The sequence below is a fragment of the Rhea pennata genome, chromosome 24 (assembly GCF_028389875.1).
Source record: "Rhea pennata isolate bPtePen1 chromosome 24, bPtePen1.pri, whole genome shotgun sequence".
Taxonomy (NCBI): Eukaryota; Metazoa; Chordata; class Aves; order Rheiformes; family Rheidae; genus Rhea; species Rhea pennata.
Window position 1 is genome coordinate 1,001,602 of NC_084686.1, and position 23,436 is coordinate 1,025,037.

Here is a 23,436-nt window from a genome sequence, read left to right on the forward strand (position 1 = left end):
CTGGAAGAACTGAAAATTTAGTTGAATACTATAGCATCCCAAAACTATGATCTGGATTGCTTTCTATTGAAAATAGTAAGCAAAACTGGCAAAACTAGATATTGCTCAAGCTGATACATGATACATAAATGCTTTCAATAAAAATAATGTTCTGCCATCCTTTAAATCACAACTGTGTGCAAACCACTATACTGCCAAAAAGTTAAGAACAGAAAGCCAGTCTATTACTCTAGCTCTTACCTGGTAAGTAAAACAAGCAGAGCAATGTAATGGCACTTCCACTACACCTTTATGATTCAGAAAAGTTTGACACAGTTTGAGGTTAGAAATACTCTAACCTCACTGTGGTGAGTGTTAAACACACCTACCAATTTAGCAAAAAACCCTAGAAACACTAGCACAGAGCCATTGTTTGCTCCAAAATTAGGAGACAGCTCCAGATTTAACATTTGCATCTTCCGTAAACAGAGTCGTCAAGCAAAGAAATAAACAGGAGTCTCACAGACACCTTATGAAAAATATCTATGTAGAAATACACATATAAGGCTACAGACCTCTGGGTGGCTGCCAGAAATATGATGGAATACAGTATAGTTTACTTACTTCTTTTTAATGGCTCCAACATTCCACCTGAAAAATTGGTCTGGAGCTGTATAATTGAGGATAAAAATTAAGTGACAATTACTATTTGTCACTCTGAAAGCTGATTGCTTACATTCTTCATAAAACCTTGAGTTCAGCTGTCCAAAAAGAGCATGAAACAACACTATACAACGTCCCCTGCTCCCCACCTGACTCAAAACTACAAGAACAGAAGTATTTCTTAAATATAACTGACTTGTTTCGCACTCCACTGTTTAACATCACTACCATTACAGTTAGATTCCTGTCTGACCATTAATCTTCTACAAAGGCACCAAAAAATGGAGTTTCTGGAATTTAACATATTGTCACAGTTTTCCTTTGTCCCTCCCTTCGTGGCCAGTTTTCCTGTGGTTAATGGGGGAGAATATTGTTTTAAAAACACTGGAAACAAGCTTCTCCAGATACCATTGTGTCAAAGTGTATTAACATTCATACCAGCTTTAAACACTCATCTTGGCACGCTTTGCCAGGCACTCACTGGTAGAAGGGTAAATTGATTAACAGCTGCCCCTTCATTTAACATGCAGTTTAGAAAAATCATTCTCTGACTCCCTTTGCTGACCTAAAGACAATGCCCCAAAACCTCAAGATTCTGTTCTTTTCCCTGCCAAATGAATTCCCACAGACTTTTCACAGAGCAAGCCTCATTAACAGATCAGGTGATTTGTTATATCTTTCGTTTCCATCACTTGATCTCACACTGAAATAAGACATCACCAAAGGCAGCTTAACTTTGTTGTAATACCTTAACAGACTCTTTTGTGAGAAGAAAGCTGCATCTCAGGCAGCTTGAATGTGCAGCGCAACTGCCAGATGAGCACTGCAGAGAACATACTTTTGGATTTCCTTAAGTCTTCCAAACTCAACTGTAAGAGGCTTCCAGCCTCACTGGAGGAGGGAGGGTAGTCACCATCTAGTAGCTCCTGCTTCAAAGGAGCTGTCTTCAATCCAGACAGACCCTGGGTTTCCACTTAAACAGAGGCTATCATTAGTATTCAGAAGATCATGGTCAGCTACTAACACAGAGCAGAGATGTTTAGATGGTTATAAAGCCCGCAGACTCTCAGGTCAGATTCAGTCAAATCAGAAAACTGAGTGGCAAAGACAGAAAGTTCCAAGATACTAGAAAGAGACTGTAATGCAGGAAACCGACCTTAAAATGTTCCTTGTACAAAGGCTGCAGTGGGCACTTATGTCTCAGTAGGCATTAAAAGGGCTATGGAGATGTGCTTGCAAAAGCATCAGCTAAAGGAAAAAATCAAAACCAGAGCTTCAAACTTGATGTGGGGAATCCACGAGATTCAAAGCCTAGAAATCCAGCTTCGTTAGCTGCACTGCTCATGAAATGACTTGTGCTAGCCCCGTATCAGAGCCCAAAGCAGCAACTCCAAAGCCAGAAGACAGTCAAGTCAGTACAGTGAGCCCTGGTGCCTAGAGCAAGAACACTTCAATGAAACAAAACTTATGTTACAACACACTGAATTGCTGACACAGGTGGCAAATGTTGTCAGGCACTTTGTATCAGCAACATTTGTTTGTATGCAGTTATGACCACAGGGCTATTTTGTTTTTATGTGCAGAGGTTTACTACCACCTTATAAAAGGAGGATTTCCAGAAGGCAAATGGACCGATGTCTCAAAATAGAGTGTTTACATTAACACTTGGCAAGCAAAGCCTTGCAAACATAGATGAATAGAGATAAGCTATAAAAACACCATGGACGTTCACTTGCTGTAATAGTAGCTTGTAATCCAATTTCAGCTCATTCTGCCAAGTGTTACACACAGCATCTCTGTATACCAAGACTTTGGTCCTTCTCCCCACTCCTCAACAGATATTAGAAAACAAGAAATAACAGTTTAGAAGAACAGGCAGTTTAAAAATCCACTTAGGTGGGAAGTTATGATCCAAGTGCATCAGAACCCACTGTCCTTCCATTTGTGGAGACATTAAAAGATCAAGAACGGTAAATACTGCATCGGCTGCAAACAAGGATGCAGAAATAAGTGTGAAAAAAATGCATAGGCTCTACCTACATTTGAAAAGCTCACTAGTCTTATAGATAGAATTACTGCTCTGTAATTAAACTTGTCTGCTTGTTTCACACACAAAACAGTGTAAAGTTGCATAAAGCAAGGTAATTTGAGCAAGTCTACCCCAATTAGAGAAGCTCTGCAGCTGCCAGGAAACAGCTTACCAAGTAGGATCATAGAATCAGTAAGGTTGGAAGGGACCTCTGGAGATTATCTAGTCCAACCTCCCTGCTCAGCAGGGTCACTTAGAGCATGGTAGACAGGGTTGCGTCCAGGCGGGCCTTGAATATCTCCAGAGAAGGAGACTCCACAACCTCTCTGGGCAACCTGTGCCAGTGCTCCGTCACTCTCACAGGGAAGAAATTCCCCCTCACATTCAGGAGGAACTTCCTGTGCTTCAATTTCTGTCCATTGCCTCTTGTCCTGTCACATGGGGTAACAGGTTAACCCAGAGCAGTATGCTCAAAGCAGAATAAACACATGAGCTCCACTGATAGCTGATTTTTAGTACAAACAAACTGGTAAATACTGAAGCTTTTAAAACATTGATAGAATTGTAAGTAGGAAAGGAAGACATGAAAGCAAATGGTTTCACAAACAGTAGGCCAACCAATCACATCTAAACCACGCTCTCAGCAAGCTGAACCATATTCACATTTTAACACTCCCAGGCTAATTAAAAGTAGCAAAACACTCCTACAGCAAAGCATTCTGCTTCCAGAATGACTTCTGGCCTACAGGGTAATGTTGTGCATTTCTAGATGTCTTTGCTGCCCTAGCAGTATGAAGAGGATCTTATTGCAAGACCCAAGTCCTTTTCATGCCTGCAAATCCTAATAAGAGTCCAGTAAACAAGAAAACCCAAACATTTAAAAGGAACATTGCACATAACTATTAAAAGCCCATACCTTGAGCTACTGCCTGAGAATATTCCAATCTGCAGAAACAGGACATCATGCAATTTCTATCATCATTTATTCCTTGCCAATTTTTCCTTCATATAAAATTTTGTCTCTAAGCTCACTAAAAAAATATTCTTAAAAGGTTACAGGTTACAATAGGCACATTCTTACGGCAAACATGCTAACCAAAGGAACTATTTTTTTTTTGTTGTTTTTTAATTATTAGAAGAAGCCATTTGCACAAACTTTGTTTTTCTTGAAAGAGTCACTAATCTTTAAAAACAGAAAAAAGTGAAGCAATTAACATCAATTACTGCAAGTACAGGAGTTCAAAAACTTTTCTTTTCTGCTATTACACTTGCTAGTAGCAGCTAGACTGTGATAAAGCAGAATACTTTGAAGCAAGCTGTATTTTACAGAAATAGCACAAACTCATCCTATCCATAATGGGTACCTGATACAGATGAGCAGGCCCTAACACCCTTTCAGGATGAGCGTACTCACTTTTTCTTCCCTCAAACAGTTTTTCAACTTTCAGATCTAAAAATGAGTCACCCTCCTTGTACTGGCTATAACTCCCAGACTGATTCCTTTCCAAGTCCACTGGATTTGGGTTCCTCTTCAGAGATTTCTGTTCAAAAAAGAGCAGAATTTCAGTAACAAAAATCTCTAATACATCTTGGGAATGAGGATGAAAATCTCTAAACAGGTGTATAAAGTGACTACCCTAAAGTTGGAGGCAAGAAAAGCATGCAACTCATCCAACTAGTTTTGACAACTATTTTTAAATGAACCTTTAGAATGCATCTGACTTCACCCTAATTGCATCTACTGGAAGCAGCTGCAGCACCTGGCTTTCAGTCACAGAATCTTCATTTTATTCACCAGCTGCACAGCATGAAGAAAATAGGCAAGTCTGAAGAACCTCCCACTAGGCATTTTCCCTCTTTACAACAGACCTCCACAAATCCTTTACAAAAACACTGTTCAACTCCATTACAAGAAGTCTAGAGAAGCAAAGGGAAAGCAGTAACACATGCAGACTCCTGGAACTTTGCACTGATCACTGGATGCAGCACACAATTCTGAATGCTGAGAATGCACCATTGGTGCTACAGTCACAAAGTAACTACTGAAAAACTTAAGCTAAGACTTCATTTTCCATGGAATTACTAACCCATTCTTCCTATAGAATAGTCCAGGCTTCAACCCATCTTTCCAAAGGTGGCCTGATCAGCAGTCTTCCTTAATGGAAATATGGAAGTCAGTCCTAAACAAGTCCTACAGAAAACCCAATTGTAAGAGCCTTTAAGGCCAGAACACTTTTGCCTTAGGAGACTTCTACAGGGGACTGTGCCTTCTTTAACAATCCATTAGCTCTTCTGCAATTTCCTGGTCCTTAAGTCAGTTTGATCTAATGCATACCAAAAGCCAGCAGAACAACTTACTCTTCCTCTAAAGTGATGTTGAAACTTCCAAAAATTGTTCTAGAGACCTGCATAGTTCCAAAATCAGTCTTAACACAGATCACTTTGTCATCTTTTTTTCTTTAAGTGTAGGAAGTTACTTTTTAAACTTCCATTTAAAGTTCTATTTAGTTCCATCTGATGCATGAAAAAATTCTTCCTCCATTTGCTTTTAGCTTGACACAACATAGAAAAGATCCATAATTCAGTTAATCACTAATCATATAAACAAAGAAACCCGCTTGAGAACTAGAGCACAACACATACACATATTTGCAATGCATAAAAAGGTATTTTTTTTAAATGGAAACAATGCAATTTATTCAGTGTGAAGAGTACCTGAGACCAATTAAATACTTCAGGTTCCATAATTATAATTGCAGTAATGAATGGAAAGGAGCATTATAGTTGGCACAATGCAGTTCTTATTCAATGATTCAGCTCGTCTGCTTTCAACTAACCTTTTGTGTCTCTTCATATCAAATCTTCTTGCAGATTACTTCTAGAATACAATAAAAATATCCCCGACTTAGGTAACATAACACATTAAGTATCTCTTGATTATGTCTACATGCAATCTACTGAAGGGACTATTCACTAAATGGATAATGCTAAAATTTATTAATTTTAGGTATTAATGAAAATTCGGAGTGGCTCAAGCTACTATTTGAGCACTCTGGTATACCTGAAATGATAAAGATGAGAGCTGACTTCCTGTTCTTGGGGGTTTATTTTCTTTTTTAAAAGCTATTCAAGATCCTTCCTCCTCAGAGAACATGGTTTTGAGAGACTCTTGCATTTCATTTATTACATTGCAGCCTAGCAGTAGTTTCTATCCATTGTTTCTCTACAGAAGTCAACCTTCAAAAACTAAAAAGTTACCTCCCAAAGTTAATCCCAAACTCAATTTCAATTTACAGAAATCAGAATTTCCTTCCTTTTCTTCCCCCGCACCTCCCCCTCCTCCTTTTTGGGTCAATGTATGCCAGGTTCCCCTTATCTTCATGCTTATACTTAGCTGGATTCAATATATCCTGGGAATGGAGCACCTTATAGGAAGCCTATAATATTTCCATCTTCACATTATTCTTTGTAACTATCATCTTTCATTAACCTTCTCAAGAATTTCTCCTAGTCAAGATACCCTAATTGGGATACAAGCATTTTCACCTTCTCTGATGCTATACGGAGCTTTTTTCCGCAAAAAATGGCCCACAGGCAGGTGCCAGAAGGAAATTAGGCATCCCAGAAGTACCACAGAAAGGAACTTCATCCCACCCCTTTTATATTCTATTACTCTATTCCTCTAACTTTGGTAGGTAGAATCTCCACAGTTAACCTTAGAAAAAGCTAACTTGTAGTCTTCTTTGTGGACAGCTGCATCCATTCAACCCTCTTCACACAGTATATTGCTCTTACAGCTTCATACACCTAGAGGTGATCACAGCTGTTTAATGCAGTCATGGTCTTTACCTTTCTCCCCCACAGGCAAGTAGGAGGGGAGCAGATAAACTTGAGTATCATAGTACAGAAATTATACACACATATTCTGAAGTCTAAGACAGACTGCCCAGTGTTCTACAGAAGGCGAACTCTCAGCCAGCACCTTACCACACATTAAATACTAAGTATACTAAGTAAATTTTATATTCTTCAATGCATTCGATGGATTTAATTTACAATTATATGAACACAGGCACTCCTCCTTGCAAGAAAGTTTGCAGAACACAACATTGCTTTCCTTTCTACATGTAATACTCCAAACATTAATTTTGTATCTAGCTGTGCTGTGGATAAAGCTAAATGTGTTATCTGGCCTACACAAAAGAATGCAAAACATACAAAAAAATGTGGTTACTCCAACAGCTTTCAGCATTAAGCCTGGTGACAACACCAACAATTTGCAAACAAGGTAACTAATCCTGAACATCAGTAAAAGGAACCTAGCCACCTCTGCATGGGGCAGAGTAAGGGACACATGCGCATGTATGCACACGTGCACGCACACGAAGAACTCCAATTCTCATCTCTGACAGTTTTTCCTAACACTAGCAATGATTTTATTACTCTAGAACAGGACAGTAACTACACAGTATAACAAACACTCTTCACACTAGCCACTGTGCAACACATAGTATGAAAGTCGTTGCCATAACTGACTATCTAGAAAGCAAAAGGACAGTAGTAGGGAAACAGAAGCAGAGACTGTCAGCATTCACGCAGTCAATACAAAGTAGGCCTGGAAAGTAAATCACAACTTTGTGCGCATTACCCTGGCTGAGGCACTGCACACACTGCTTCCTCTGCATGCAAGCCACATCCCATATATGCGGAGTAAATACACTAAAAACAATCACTGCAGACCTTAGGCTTAGCAAAGGCCATACTGCATTGGACTACACACAGCGCACAAGCCTACTTCCAATTTCACAATTTTGAATAGTTAAAAACTTTAGTTGCATATACATATTATGAGCAAGGACTGCAACTTTTACACTAATCTATTACTTCCGAAGGAACAGTCTTTCTCCCCTCCCTTCTTCCTCTGCACTCCATCTGCAGTGCACTGCTCCCCCTACCTCAACAATGCTGACCAAAGCCTTAGACAACCTGTGGCCATTCACTTTTCTCTTTACATTGAACCAGTTAGGCAAATTAAATATTTTATACTTTAGGCTTATTTCAGCAAACAACACGTTCCCTAAGCAATGCAGATAACTATGCCTAGAGGCAATAGGTGAAATAGAAGCATAACAGTGTTGAAAAAAATTAAAATCTTAGGTTCCTCTGCTTTCTGTTGAATAATATATTCACCTAGTCACAATTTGCTAAAAAAGATTGCTTCCTCTCTCCCCATGATAGGCCACAAATCTCTTCAGAGAGAACATTAAGTTACATCCATAATAGGTTTATGCAACATAGCAAGTATTTGGTATGTTAGTCATGTCTGAAGCATTTTTGCTTTCATTTCCTAAGCTTCAGAGAAGCTCATTTCCCCTAAAGAAAAAAAGGGTTAATACTAGACCAGAGTTGTACATGCATTAATTTCCCTATTTGTCCAAAGGAAATGAATACAACAGATTTAAGTGAATTCAGTTTTATGAATGCAGAACTCTCAAATCTATTTGTGAGACAACAAAGCAACACCCCAATGTATGCTCTGAAGCTTTGACAATGATCTGAAAGCAACAGGGTGCTTACAGAAATAAGCTTTTAATTCTTTTCTTTTTTGTATTAAGGAAAAAGCACCATGGTTCACCTGCATAAAGCCTAACTAGACATAGTTGCCACTGCATCGTTAACTTGCCAATGCCGTACTGAAAGCTGAGCCTCATATAGCTATTGCTAACTCTGATGGATTGTCAGATTAACACAGCATGAAGTCTGCTTCCAGAACTACATACAAACTAGTCGCCACACAAAACTTTCACACAAGATTTGTTTTTTCAGAGGCAAACTATTGCAGTATAGTCTGGTATTACCTAGATTCATAAAGAGAAAAGTTAACATTTTATGACATAAAGAGAAAAGTTAACATTTTATTGACACAGAAAACTCACAAGACCAACCCTAAAGTAAGTTGAGGGAGGGGAAAAAAAAATCCTTCCCCCCACCTACAACAAATGGTGCCTGAAATAGTGACACTGTAGTGATGGATTAAAAACCTGAGGAGACAACAGAATCTACCTCCTTGCTGAGGAGTAAAAACAGGACCCTTTGGGACTGTCACCACTCATCTAATCTACTCCGAAGATCCGATCACCTCTGCCAACAAAACCCCATGCAATTTAGCAAGTTAAATATGCTATCTTAGGCTTTTGCAGGATTTTTCTTTTGTCATAGCCACAGACATACTACATATATAAACCAGCACATGTAGTAGTTTCAAAAGCAGCTGAGACTGCAGACTGTAGGGTTTCATTCCCAGCCCTACACCAGGTTGCTTTAAACAATTCCAGCCTGCTCAGATCACAGCTCCCCTATCACAAAAGAGGAGCCATTGGGAAACTGAAATCACCAGCTGCTGTTAGAACTTCTTCTAAAGGCTCAATGGCATATCCTGTCAGCTTGACCACACCTTCCAGCTGCCTCCATTTAAAACTGCTTCCATTCATCTTAGAAAATTTTCAGAATGAGACTGATTAAGAGTAGTCTCCCTTCCCTCCTCCAGTTCAGGAGGGTTCATAAAAGGCCAAAAGGAACTCTGAAATAGCTATTTACTCAGCTTTCACAATTGCCACTTCTAAAGAATTGAATTCTTAGAAATTATAATCCAGAATTTAACAAGACTTATCAATATCCACACGAAGCATTTGTATTTGCCTATAATTAATATGAACCTGTACAAATTCCAATACTGCACAATCTGGTTTGAGTGCAAACACAGACATATTAGTTGACATTTCCTGTTGACTGAATTAGAGCATCTTTTAATGAGGCTCACTTCAAAATCATTTTAAATCCATTTGCTCATGTCAACATCAATGTACTCAGCATTATCTACCAATTAGTAAACCAGAAAGTATTCTTTAGATAATCTAAAAACTCAGTAAAATATTCAACATGCCATTCATTTACTACAAACAGGCCTATAAAAACAAATTACTGGAACCAGCTGTCCAAATGCAACAAGCATCTAACAGAACACTTTCCAAACCTTTGGCTTTTTGGAACATACCTATGTTATTATTAAACACTAATGCCATGTCTTTATCTCCTGCAGAAATCCAGTTATTTTAAACTCTGCCCATGTCTCAAAGCAGCAGGTAAGGCAATTGCAAGTTCTTATGATACAGTTGGATAAACCCAGATAGCTCAGTCTTGCAGTATGTACAGACAGAGGTGTACTGTCACGGATACAAGAGCTGAAGGTTTTGCACTTCTCTTTTCCATTACAAAGGTTCTGACTTCTGGGCTTTTACCTTCTAACTTCTCTAAAACAGCAGTGGTAAAGACTCAGTATCATCAAGGACAAGCTCATAATCTAAATTAGGTGTCTTCCCAGGTATCTGCTAGCTAAGCCTTGCTTGCCTTTTCAGGTTCAGTGATTGCCAGACTAAGGGATAGGCAGGCATTTTCCAGTAGATCAGGTTGGCAGGTATCTTGGATGGCTCTCCACTTTCAAGCCAAATTACAGTGAAATCATTCCAGGACTGCAGCTCAGGTAGGGCGCTTTGCCAGCCTCAACCCAGTCAACTACTGATCAAAAAGGGTTTCTAAATCAGCAGCTCATTCAACAACTGAAAGAGGCATTCACTGACTTGCAGAGAGCTGTGTCCCCCATGGGCTTACACAAAGCCCATGCAGAACGCAGACGTGCAGTACAAAGATTGCTTCCTCCCAAACAGCATGCACTGCGACCACTAGAATCGCCTATTTTACCTGGCCAATTCCCTGCCAGCATCACAGCCGTAAGCACTGAAAAAAGGAATCTTGACACCTTTAGAAAAATAGGGCAAAAACATAATTTCACCAGCAGGAAAAAAGCCCTTTCCCTCTCTCCCTCTCCCTCCCACCCCCCCCCCCCCCAAGTTCTGCAAGGAATGGGAGGTTGCATCCTATTCTGAAAAGCATCAGGTTTGGGAATCATTTAGATCTCATATGAGACTCCCAAATCAATGAATTTTCCACCTAGATGACTTACGAACACAGAATTTTCCCTGATTTTGGGCTTTGTCCTCAACTGTATTATCAAATTTATCTTCAATCTTCCCTCAGCTGCAAGAAGCTCTGTTTTTCAAGTTTCTATTAACGAGAGAGACCAAAAGCTCAAGAAGCAGAAACTAAGACAGAGCAAGTCATCCTTTGCAACCAATAATTTTGATACTGCAGCACTATACTGGTCTTTTTAAGTATGTTGCTTACCAGTATTACTTACCCCTTTGCAAATCAACTTAAAATTCAAGTAATCAAGTATTTTGATAACCTTCCACTTAAGATCCTTTCAGCACTTTTCATTTAACATTGTGGTTACAATCTGCAGCAGCCTCTCTTCAAGAAGTAAGGTTAATGCCTTCATATTACACAGAGAAGACTGAAAGTCTGCTCTGATCACATGGCACATGCAGTAATCCTCTACAACTTGAGGGCTGCAGTCTTCAACAGACACTCCTGAAGCAAGCTCCACACACTACTATTGCCTCTTTCCCCAACTGGATTTGGGAGTCTAAAACCAAAGCATAAGTTATGGTCATAAAGCAGCCTAAATTGAATTACGTCAACAAGCCACCCAGTTTAGGTTTAGACACTCTGTAGGACAGGGACTGACTTCACTAGATGTATTTAAGCTATCCGGGACAAACAGGCACCAAATTGCCAGACACTGAAGCAACGTAAAAGTCAACAGTTTAAGATCAGCAGAAAAAATACAGTGACACTGGGCATACTTGAAATCATAACTCTCCATTCAGAATTGGATTTGTTTACATTATACCTACAGCTACAAAAAGAGAAAAGAATTTAACTTTATTACTGGTTATATTGCAATATTGAGAATTCTGTCATAAGTGAACAGCAGATATATCTTCCTGTGCTTGTTGTTCCTAGTCATGATTGTACACCTGAACTGAAGGAGATGAAGGCTGGTTAAGAGAACTTAACAGGATTCTGCGTCCTTCCACTGCATTCAATAGGACACTATGCAGAACACGTGATTAGCAGCTACACTTGAGCCATGGTACTCTTACAACAGCTAGAACTACCTCCCTGCCCTAAGGGATCATCACTGCAGGAAAATACAGGTGTTTTAGTAAAAACAGCAGCCTAAGAGTTTGAATCATTTCTGTCCAAATTAGCACTCTGGCATCAGGTACAGATTAAGAACCCAGCATGAAGGTTGAATGACTCTTAAAAGGAATGAATCTTATGACAAGGGTCATACCTCAAGAACACTCAAGTATCTGCCTTACATTCAGACTGATTAAGCTAGCCACAGCAAATTAATGATACAGCAGCCAAAGAACTATACAGTATCAGAGGAAGAGTATTTACATAGTCTTGAAATGCATTTCAGCAGATGGAGAAAAAACTACCCTTTCAGATCATATTAAAAGCATGTGATCCATTAGAATCTCAAATTACAGTATGCAAATGTTGATAATTTAAAGGTATTTATAAAATTCAAATAAAATAGTCCATGAATATTGAAAAATGCTTAAGCATTAAGTTAAATGACAATTTTCAAAACACACTAAGGAAAGCTGATCGTAACAAACCAGTCCCATGAAATACCATATCTAACTTTTTAATTACCAATTGATCAACATGTAGACAGTGTAATAGCTTTCAGCTTTTAATTACTGAACTATCAAAATTCCAACCAAAAAAGGAACCTCCAGAGATGAAACTGTAATGCTTGATTATTCATTGCTACATAATGAATGATTTGTTTTTAAACAAGATGTCAAGTTCCTCATGTAATCCATCAGGATGTGTGACTCTGCAAAGCTTATACTGCCCATACTAAGTACTCAAGATTCCTATTCTCCCTTTTTTCTGACCCCCAGAGTGAAGATCTTTCCCCCTAAGGCAAAACACTCCAGAATCAAGGTGCTGAGAGGCAAACAAATTGTCAAACTGTGCTAAAAATTCAAACAACTCCACCTCCTGCTACAGAGATTTGTTTTGTAGTTGCAATTTACCCCTCCCAAGAGGAAACAGATATTCTTTCCAACTCCTCTATGCTTCCAGCTGAATAGTTCCAAACCACAAACTAAATTCACAGAGCACAGTAGGCCTGGAAGCCTTCCTTCTAATTTCACATGTATGAAAGTACTTAGAGCAGAGACAGATGGATACCTTTCACTTATGCTCTAAACTCAGCATCAAGTGCATTATAAATCACTACTGAACCTAATGCATCTCCATTACCCCTTTCGTGCAGCATCATACTTTCACAAGACAGTTTACAAACTTCTATTCAGCAATAGGTCGATTTCAGCCACCACCACTTGCAGGTCCAGGGTTCTCATCTCCCAGCAGCTGCAATATAAACCACTGACAAAACCACATAAATGTAAAAGACAATAGCACCTCCCTGGAATCCAGCAGAAGCATTTAGAATGAGCAAGCTCAGTGAGGTCTGTGACAGCTGGATCTGTATTCTACCAACACACGCAGTATAACTTGTTCTTTCCCTTTCCTATATTTTGAGGTAACCATCACTGTTAGCTCCAAGTACCTCAATATCTCAAACTACTTCCCAAAATTCTCATTTCCATCAGTCTAAAGCACAAAAAAACTAAAGACCTTCTGTAACATAAAAATGTGTTTTATGACTGCAAAATGCCACCTTGATTCCCCTAAGGAGTATTTTGCCAAATCCAAGAGTTTGTATTTAGCGCAACACTTCCTAGAAAACATTCATTTGAAAACGCAAGGGATCTAGACAGATGTAAGGCATTCTGGAAGTAACCCTATTAAACAATGGTAGTTCAAGCAGAGCTTGGTAGGCAATTAAAAAAGAAACTACTAGCAAATAACATATTTGTTCCTTAACCCCACTGGCAGTGATTAACATCACTGACTCCAAGCCCCCTGTATATTAACTTAGAGATGTTTTCCATGCACTTCCTCTCCAGTTATTCCTCATTATGGCACCTGCTACTACAACTGCCCCCTCCCCCTCAAAAAAAAGGAGGAACAATCACTTTTCTTCCCCCTTCACTAATACCTTGCCTCAGAAACACAAGACAGTTTTTCACTAATTAGTGCAATACAATCACTTAGGATTTCATTTGAACATGAAAACCATAAGCTTAACACCACACTTCCCTTGAAAGCTGTTAGCATGCACAGCTTGTGTGATTTTAACATAAGAAATTCAGTAATCAGTAACCAGAAATTCAGCAATGAGCGTACGCACTTATGACAGCAACCTCTATCAGTACTTACCATATTTACAACTAAATCATGTAAAAACAAGTCAGTTCTCTCCACACAGGTAATCTGGACAAGTGAACACTAGACTAGCAAAAAGCATCCACTCCAGAAGACTGAACATACAAAATCATGTGGTGAAGAATACAAGATAACACTCATGCAAAATTGCTAAAGACAATACACAGTAGAAAGAAAATAACAGGAGTCAATCTTAAGATGCAGGCTGAATGAAAGAAAAAACACATACAAAGGAAACAAAGGTCTGCTTTTATCACTATTCTAAACCATACAAGTAGTAATTTATGTGCAACAGTTTTGCAGAGCTTGGCTTCTATGCCACAGCATCCATATATTTTCCAGAAAAATAGAAACCAGTTGCTTCAGTATCTAACCAGAGTGTTCATTCTCTGCCTTTGAATTCCTTATAAATCCTAGGAACCAATTTAAACTGAAAAGATACCAATTTCAGAGGTACATCCACACACACACACAGATTTACGTTTTTCCTACGCTTAAGCTGAAAAAAGTTACTCTATCTAGCTCATTCAAATGCAACTTTCACAGACATTATGGCAAAAGATTTCCTAGATACCTTTAAATCAGCTAGACATGGAGAAAGTTAAGTAATTTGATTTTCAGCACAACAAAAGATACCAAGTTATTAAAACTTTAGAATTGTTTTGGATTTCATCTTTAAGGGGCACTAATTTCTTAGACTGCTACAAAGATATTTCACATTTAGCAAAGAAAAACTGCATTTCCAACAGTTTCTCTTGTGGATTTAGTGACAGAGAGAAGTGCAAGGTTCAACACTATTCAGGCAATAAAATCCAGAAGTAGTGAACAACCTACACCACTTTTCAACAACATACCACACATCTCCCAAGTCTGTGCACACCAAAAATGCTTCCCTTACGTAATTTCAGTGAAAAATTCTTTTGTTTGACACTGAAAACCAGGTCCATAAGTTATCCCTTTTGCTTCTGCCTGGAGAGTCAGATAACCAGATTTGAAATAGTTTACTAACCCTTACTGACTGCAAAATAATTTAAGCTACTCCCTATTTTATGACAGGATTCATACATCCATAGTGTAGTGGTTATCACATCTGCTTTACATGCAGAAGGTCCTGGGTTCAAGCCCCAGTGGAACCAGCACCAGAAAATCTTCGGGAGGTTGGACTAGATGATCTCCAGAGGTCCCTTCCAACCTTACTGATTCTGTGTGAAACACCCATCTGTGTATTAACACAGAAAACAGGAGAACAAGATGCATTATTTACTTAGCTTGTAACAACACAAAACACAGTAGTGCCCTGCCAGTCAATGCCCTAGACTCCTTGGCAGTCCTTCATTAACAAGCTAAATAGACCTATCAATTCCCCCAGATCAAGTCTCAAATTACCTAGCAAACAATAACCCTACAAACATAGAAATCTTCATCTCCGGCTAATACAGCCATCCTAACCAGGATCTACCTCCTTCAAAGCAGGTAAGAGACAGGTCTCGCAGCACTGTGAAAGCTAGTAAACTGCAGCAGCACGGGGCTGTCCGAGATGAATGTGCTATTGAGGCTACAGAGCGCCCATGATGCTTGCTGCAGCCACCCCATTACCCTTCCGGGAAGCATCAGCTCAGACACTCGTTCAACTACCCTGGTAAGCATTCAGAAGGTAGTGCCACTGATGTCTACCACCAATTCTAAAACCCTTCTGGAAAAACTTCCTAATAAAACCTGCAAGAAGAAACCAAGCTAAAGTAATTCCAAAGAAAACTCTAAGGGCATAGCTACCAGTGCTGTGACATTTTATACTGAAAGACTATATAGCATAACAAAACTCAGATTACATTCCATATTAAGTCTGTTCCAGAAAGCAGATTTAACTACACAATGCTGCTGTAACAGATTACTCATAAGCAGCCAAACTACCTCTTCACCCACTGAGTACATACAAGCAGTATTAGTTCTTAATTCTCCAGTTATTTGTGTGTACCACAAGTTTAAGTTGTTCAAGATGCATTACTCTCTAGACCTGCAACACTTCACAAACACTGTCTCATTGCACACGGCTGTACAATTTGAGGTAGATTAACTGAAGAAATCAATAAAATGTGATGTAAACTACTAATGCATCCATCATTCACAGCCACCTATTTCTGCTCTCTTATCCTGTCTTAGTAGCTCTACACACAAACCCGGAGAAGGCTGAGGGTACTTGGGGCTTTGAAGAAGGGCTGCACAGAGGAAGACTGAAAATACAATGGACTCCGTAGTAAAACATTTTAATCTTGCAAGGAAATTTTTAAAAAAGTAGCTTTATAGTAATTAAACTATTATATTTATGAAGAACTCTCACTAAAGATCTCCGCCATGTCAAACAGGAATCAATAGATCTATTCACCCTTAACACAAAACTGAAAATGGGAAGACTACTCAAAGTGACAGCTGTATCTAACATACTACACACCTTCGAGTTGCGTTCCACATATATCATATTGCATTAGTACACTTGCAATTCAGACTCAATTTGCAAAACAAAGCCTAGAGGACAGAATCATCATAATCGTGCCTTCCAATTTCTCCTGGAGGGATTTAAAAGCTACATCATCAGTTCTGCTATAAATCCTCTGCGTACAAGGCTCAATACATATACTTATCACAATAAATGATTTGCCTCAAGTATTTTCTTTATTTCTTGTGCACAAGTTTCTCCCTTTTTCCCCAAAGGCATCCAAAGGGCAGCAATGTTATTTTCTTATCCATCCCACTTCAATCTTTGATTTTACAAAAAAAAAAAGATGCAGCCACACTTCACATGCTGAAGATGCAGTAACTGGCAGTTACAGATTCAGGAAGAGTTGTCAAACTGCATACATTCCATTAAAGATTATATGGAACAAATAAGAGCCTAAGAACTTTGAAGTCAAAGCAATTAACGTGGACACAGTGCAAAAACCTCAATGTAAGAGTCATTAACCTAGTAGACAAAACTATCAAAAAAATGAGGAATGTCTGCTTCAGAGTTACATTCAGACCAGATGCTGAGCAAAGGTGGTGGAAGAAGAGTACTCAACTGTGATTTAGCAGAAAACAGCAATCATGTAATCATGACCTTATAGATATACTTTCTTAATGGCACAAAGGTCTTCAATTTGAGCAGCAGATAAACTATTAGAAAATTAAAATCAAAAAATTCAAGTGAAAGCAAAGGAAAAATTAAGCACTTATTGATTTTTTACACAGCTAGGAGAATCTTTTAATACAGCCACACTTCAATGGTGAGTATGAGCATAAAGAACGAACAAATTAAATGGGTTCTGCCTTATTTCTACTACAAGCTACTGCAGATGTTTATAAGAGTGATTAGGAATATGCTCTATCAGTATGGATGGTTAAGTCCAGCTACAAAGCTTTATGACTAATCACACTGTCCTAGGCAGGCATCTCTTTTCTCTCATTCACCAGCATGCACTGGGCATGTACCCCCTTTTCTGTTACACTATCCCTATCCAGGAAAAGCATAATTGCTTCCCTCAATGTACAGGGTATTCCTTTATTGAAGAGCTAAAGAAATACCAACCCACTCAGTATGATGCCACATTAGAACTGAGCTACACCTACTTCCCAATTGCAAATCAAAATGCTTCTGCACATCAATTTGACTCCGTCAGCAAATGCACACTAAGGAACTGTGGATAGTTCTCTGGACTTTGTACAGCTTGTTAAAAAACTAAGGTGCCCCCCCCAAAAAAAAAAACACACACCTTCTAAAGAACTCAAGTTGCTCTTAAGTTGACCTAGATTCTTACTGAACTGACACCACAAAAGCACTTCACATAACAAGCAGTGTTTCTTGCTTTTTGTTCTTACTGCACCCACCCTGAGAAAGCATACTTACACTAAACAGTCCTAACCCCAATGATCCTCACACAAGCTGAAGCTTGACAAAATTGGGTGTCATATGATGACAAATATTAACCGTTTTGGTGTTTGTGAATCAACTTTCAACTAGACTCCAAGAATCCTGGTTAGACAGTAATCAGGAAACAACAACAAATAGCATTACTCAGTATCTCAACACTAAGCAACATTATGAACACACTGCAAAGTCTTCCTCCAATTAAGGCACAAAAAGCAATGTAGGCATGAATGCTTTTAAGGAGCTGCTGACACCCAGAAAACCATAGCATACTTTCCAGCTAGAAAGCATTTATACAACGCACAGCACTGCCTATCCTTAATTCAGCTAAAACATCATCTAATTTTATATAGACTCAGCAAAGGAGGAGGGACAACTAAGAGCTTCTCTGCTTCTGCTGAACATTTTTCTTCTGACATAACTTACATCTATGTTAGCTATGTTAGCTAACACAGATTAAATTTTCAGAGAGATGAGTAATGGGAGCACAAATCCATGGCCCAAATAATGCTTTCAAGCAAAGTAACTTAAAAAGTCATTAAAAAAGAGCTACAGCAACAGTTCTCTAAAAGACAGTATTTAGAGCATTTTAGGTCTTCCCTATAATCAGCCTACTTGAGGTTGGAATCAGTTGACCAACCTCATCATGTGACTCCATGCAGCAACACAGGGTTTCTATCCTATCCAGGTTTTGTCCTTTACATTTGCTTGAGTAACATCAATTTTTCTTAGTTTGTCTGAAGCCAACTTCACCACATCAATGGATTATCTGTGGCATAACAACGAAAAGCCTCACCTGAAGCAATGTTTTAACGGAAACAATCAGTATCATTCTTAGAACAGTACTCCTGAAAGCAAGCAACCTTATCTGCCATGTCCAGTAAGAAACTGGGAATCACTTTCTGCTTTTGTAAAGCAGGGGGGAAAAATACTTACCATTCTTCTAAAAACCTTAGCCAATTGAGTTAATCCATACATAATGCTTAAACAAACAACTGTGTAACCAAAGACATTATAGCTCGGTGACTGTAAGGAAACCATGGATAAGTGACTGTTATGATGTTAGAGCACTGCGAAGAACTGGGATGGATGTTCTGCATACAGGCATAACAGAATGCATAACAAACAGAACTGTGTGGAAAGAAGAAAAGTCTCTGCAATTAAGCTATAAGCAAGGACTATTTGCTTTTCCTCCCCCACAGTTTGACCCAGCCATCCAATTTCAACAACTTTGAATGGATTAAGAGTAGCTGTGGCCCAGAAGTTATCCCATGACAAATTATGGCAGGGGAAGGGGAGTGGGGAAGGGAATAGCTTTTAAGCAAGCCACATGCCTTTTCAAGGTCACAGATACATCACTGTCACAGAACAATTTTAAGGGAATTTTAGTAAATTTTTACTATAATGAAACATACGAAGTCAAAGCACCATCTCTGCAGTTGAGAGTTAGGGACAAGAGTTCCTCTTCTCAGACACAAAGTAAGGGCTGGGAGAAAATGGCATTCCTTTATTTTCACCTTTTAGTGCATTAGTGCAGAATTTACATGAAACAGACTGCATAAAGACAGCTTTCTTTCTAGCCTAATTTTAGCAGAGCACCATTTAGCTGTAGCCTCAACTTTAAAGCTTAACACCGCTAATATTTAAAAGTAGTGTTCCAAAAGGGAAGCTGCCTCACAGCCTCATCTAGAAAACAGAAAAAGCAGCAAAAAGCAGTTTCTCATGCTTGATCTGATTACTCTGATCTCTTTTGATGCTACAGACTCAGACTCACATTTCTATTACTGAATGAGAGGAGTAGGGTAGGGAGTGGAACGTCACTTTGCTATTTGACATTTTCTTATTCCTTGTCTCAGTCCTAAGAATATATACTGCAGATAATTGGAATAAAGCATATGAAAGGGCTGAAAAGACCTGTTTCCTGTATCTCCCAGGTAGAGATTTAACCACAGGATGGTGGTTACCAACAGCCCTCATCAAACCACTGTTCAAATTAAAAGTGACCTTAAAACTCTCTCACTAGAGCTTGAGAAGTTTTGTGTTGCTCTCAAATGCAGCACATTAACAAAAAGTTAATTATGATCTTCTGATGGGTAAAGCAGTGATACTGTGTGTTGTTTCCACATCAAGTTTTGCGATCTCGGGTCCAAGCTCATATCAAAAGTTGTCATGTTTTAGATTAGCAAATTCTCTCAGATTTTACAGCAATACAAGTTCTACCTTGATCCACATTATAGAATTCATAAACATAACTCAGTGGAACTGCACTTCAATTCCATGCATGAATTGGTGGCATTTCCCTTGTCAATGCTTGAAAAGGGGTTAAGAGAACTGGTATCCAATGCCTTCCAATAACCAGATGATCGTGTTGCAGTTAACTCCTGAAAAAAGAGATGACATACTGCATAGTCCCATATATTTTCCTAAAAGCTAGTGAGCTAGCTTGTCATTTTGCTGTAACAGCTTAAACTGGTACATGGGACCAGACACCATTAATGCATGCATCAAATGAATTTATCAAGAGTTCCCTCATCGTCAAGATGCTGTACTACAAGACGTAAGAGAAGTTTATTGTCACATAAGCTAATCAGTACCTGAATCTTTTCAGAGAATGTTAAATTAACAGCCATTTCTCTTTAAGCTCCCACTGCTTAGTCAAGGATTCCAGAAAAATTAACAAAAATTAAGCACTTTTGCTATTCTAGAGAAGAATCAGGTCAGTAATGTAACTGTTCAGGGCCAGGCCTTTACAGTTGGTTTTGTGAGGGAAAATAAAATCTGAATGCAACTATTTCTGCTACTAAATATACCTAGGTTTAAAAATATTTTCCATTATATACAACTAAGAGTCTATTTTCTCCTTGGTGCTTGCACTTGACATCTGTTGCACCTAACAGGAGTTGCTAAGTGACAGCACCTTTGTTGTGTAGGTGAAACCCACAAAAATATTCATTGCTATTTTCAAAAGGAACCCCCCCGAAAGTCAAATGAGAGTGACCAATATTGATTCCATCTATCCTTCAGAGAAAATCCTATTAACTGGGAAAGCTGCTTATGCAATTCCTCATAAGAGTGGTGCAATATGAAGAGGCTGAAGTTATTACGTCCTTTAAAAGTAGGAATAAAAAAAAGTTAGAAAGCCATCTATAATCTGAAAATTATCAAACAGCAGATAGTAACATCATGAAAATGCAAGTATTTACAGTAAAAAACACAAACACAAAAAAGCAAAACCAGAGACACCTTTTAGTTAAGTTACAAGCCACAGAAGTTTCTTATATTTCTAAACAAAGACAAATGCTTAAATCTCATTCTGATCCTAAATACAAGCACCTTAAAGTGGATAATTTTTGAAGCTGATTCACCTTCAAAATTCAGAAAGGTCAGAACATTTCTATTATTCAAGTTTTTCAACCACACAACAATGTAATCAATTAAGAACAGTAGGGTCAGCTGGCCCAATCCTACAAAGTCCTGGGCTTACATCTGAGGCATGTCACAGATTTAAGCTCACTAAGCATATGAGCCAGTGGAAGTTCCTAACACGATCTAGTCAAGTGTTTAACTTCTTTAAAACAAAAAAACTACTCAGCACAGAACAGACAAGTAAGTGATAGCATTCAACACCAATTATGAGAATTACTGCTTCTCACAATGATATTCTCATTGTTCATGATATTTGGAACAGATGAAACATTAATCTGAAACTTGGATTTTTCAAAAGAGACCCATTGTAGTATAATGCACGTAGTATACTGTTTCCCAATACTTAACTCCACTTCCACACAAAGATTTACAACAACAATCTGAACTGCAACTGAATAGGAAAACTAGCAGGCTCAGCAGCTAATGAACACATGAGGAAAGAGAAAAATTGCTAAAATTCTAACAAAAAAGGTAGAGGACAGCACACATACCATTCACACATAGCCAATGTGTCAGAACTGGAGCTAGCCTACCCCTGTGTAACTTGCAGTCCTGGTTCTCTCATGCTTACGAAGTACTGAAATACTTAAGTTCAGGCACAAGGCTGAAATGCAAAAGCCAGCTCATCTTGGAACATGGGCCAGCTACCATTCACCAAAATATGCCACAGCTGACAAGCTCCACTGAAATACTGTGTCAAATCCTAAATTTGATTGAAGCCTCATCATGTTATTCTAAAAAAAAATATATAAAACAAGAGCCTGTTGCACATGCAAAAACATCCCGCTTTCACCAGCATACTCCCCCGCATACCATCTTGAAGCCAAGCATACAATAGCTTCCAAGCCAGCACTGACCAACCTTCAAAGGGTTCTGTACTGGAGCTCCCCGTTAGCCACAACAGGAGCTGCTACCTGCAACACAATTAAATCTCCAGAAAAGCAACTGATTTATGAAACTAAAACAAGTATACACCACTTACAAGCACAACATACCAGATAGGTTTACTCCATTACAGGTTTCCAAACAAAGTTTGTTTATTTAATTCTAGTGGTTTGCACCACTAAAGGCCAGTACATAGTATCCCACAAAGAAACAAATACAATTTTTTCCATGTAGCATCCAGTTTCTCAGAAGAGACACAGATTTCATGTCCAGCTTTGCTTGCACCCTTAAACCATTGCTTAAGTATTTATTTACTGGCTGAATTCCAGCTAAACTGAATACTGTGAACTTATAGTCTGCATTACATTTAAAGCTTCAGAAGTCTGTTCAAATCCTATCTCTCTGAACCACAGAAAGCAATCTCCCTTTCTGAACACACAGAGCCCCTGCATTCAAGACAAAAGTACAGCAATACATTTTATCAAACATGAAAGAGGTACAAGCTGTTAAAATCCCTTTTAAGAGTATAACAATAATCACTAGAAAAGCTGGCACTAAGCAAAAACAAGAAAAATCTGCCTAATACTAAAAAGGATTTGGGTTTTGTTGTTGTTGTTGAGTTTTTACAGGCAGAGAGGAGTTAACCAAGCACATTATTAGGAGCATTTAAACTGCCATTTCAAACAACACATCTAGTCTAAAATGCACATTTTGTTCTGAGTGGTGGTAAGAGTAAAAAAGGTGATCTGTTTTTAGTCAAGCAATAGGGCAGAGACTATCTGCATGCTGCTGCCCCACAAAAAATGCTTTTAGTTCCGGCACAGACCTGAGAAAGCAACACTTAAGGCATCTTCAGTTACTGAGTCAGAGTTGTTCAGTTATAAAGCTTTCTTTACTTACTCATAAGAAAAAGAAAAGGAAACATCAACAAAACAAACTGATAAAGACTGATGCTCAAAGGAAGAATGTAACTATCTTTTCTAGGCTCCTGTCTATACTGCAGCCTCAGCTACAACATAAGAGCCTCCTTAGAGAAAAATCAGTAAAAGCAACAACTCTTGCCAAGTTGTATAGCCACATCCAATATTATCAGCAATTAATTTTAAAGGCATCCAGCAAGCCAAAGGTGCTAATAACTGCCCCCTCTGATTTAGACTGTGCCCAGAACAGAACTATATATTCACTACTCTTTACATCTTTAAAATCACGGGAGTCTCCTTGGCCATGGTTTCTAGGCCAGATTGTCATGCTTATAAACCTGTGTTCGACTGCCTACGTG

At 38.7% G+C, this 23,436-nt stretch overlaps 1 protein-coding gene and 1 non-coding gene across 2 annotated transcripts in view; one reads left to right on the top strand and one right to left on the bottom strand.

Moving 5' to 3' along the window:
• The window catches only part of CADM1 (cell adhesion molecule 1), a 204,232-nt gene that overhangs the window by 176,955 nt on the left and 3,841 nt on the right, over nucleotides 1-23,436 (bottom strand). The gene's annotated exons all lie outside the window — the stretch shown is intronic.
• TRNAV-UAC (transfer RNA valine (anticodon UAC)) lies at nucleotides 15,011-15,081 on the top strand. The gene has a single exon. It is a non-coding gene; the product is annotated as a tRNA-Val (tRNA).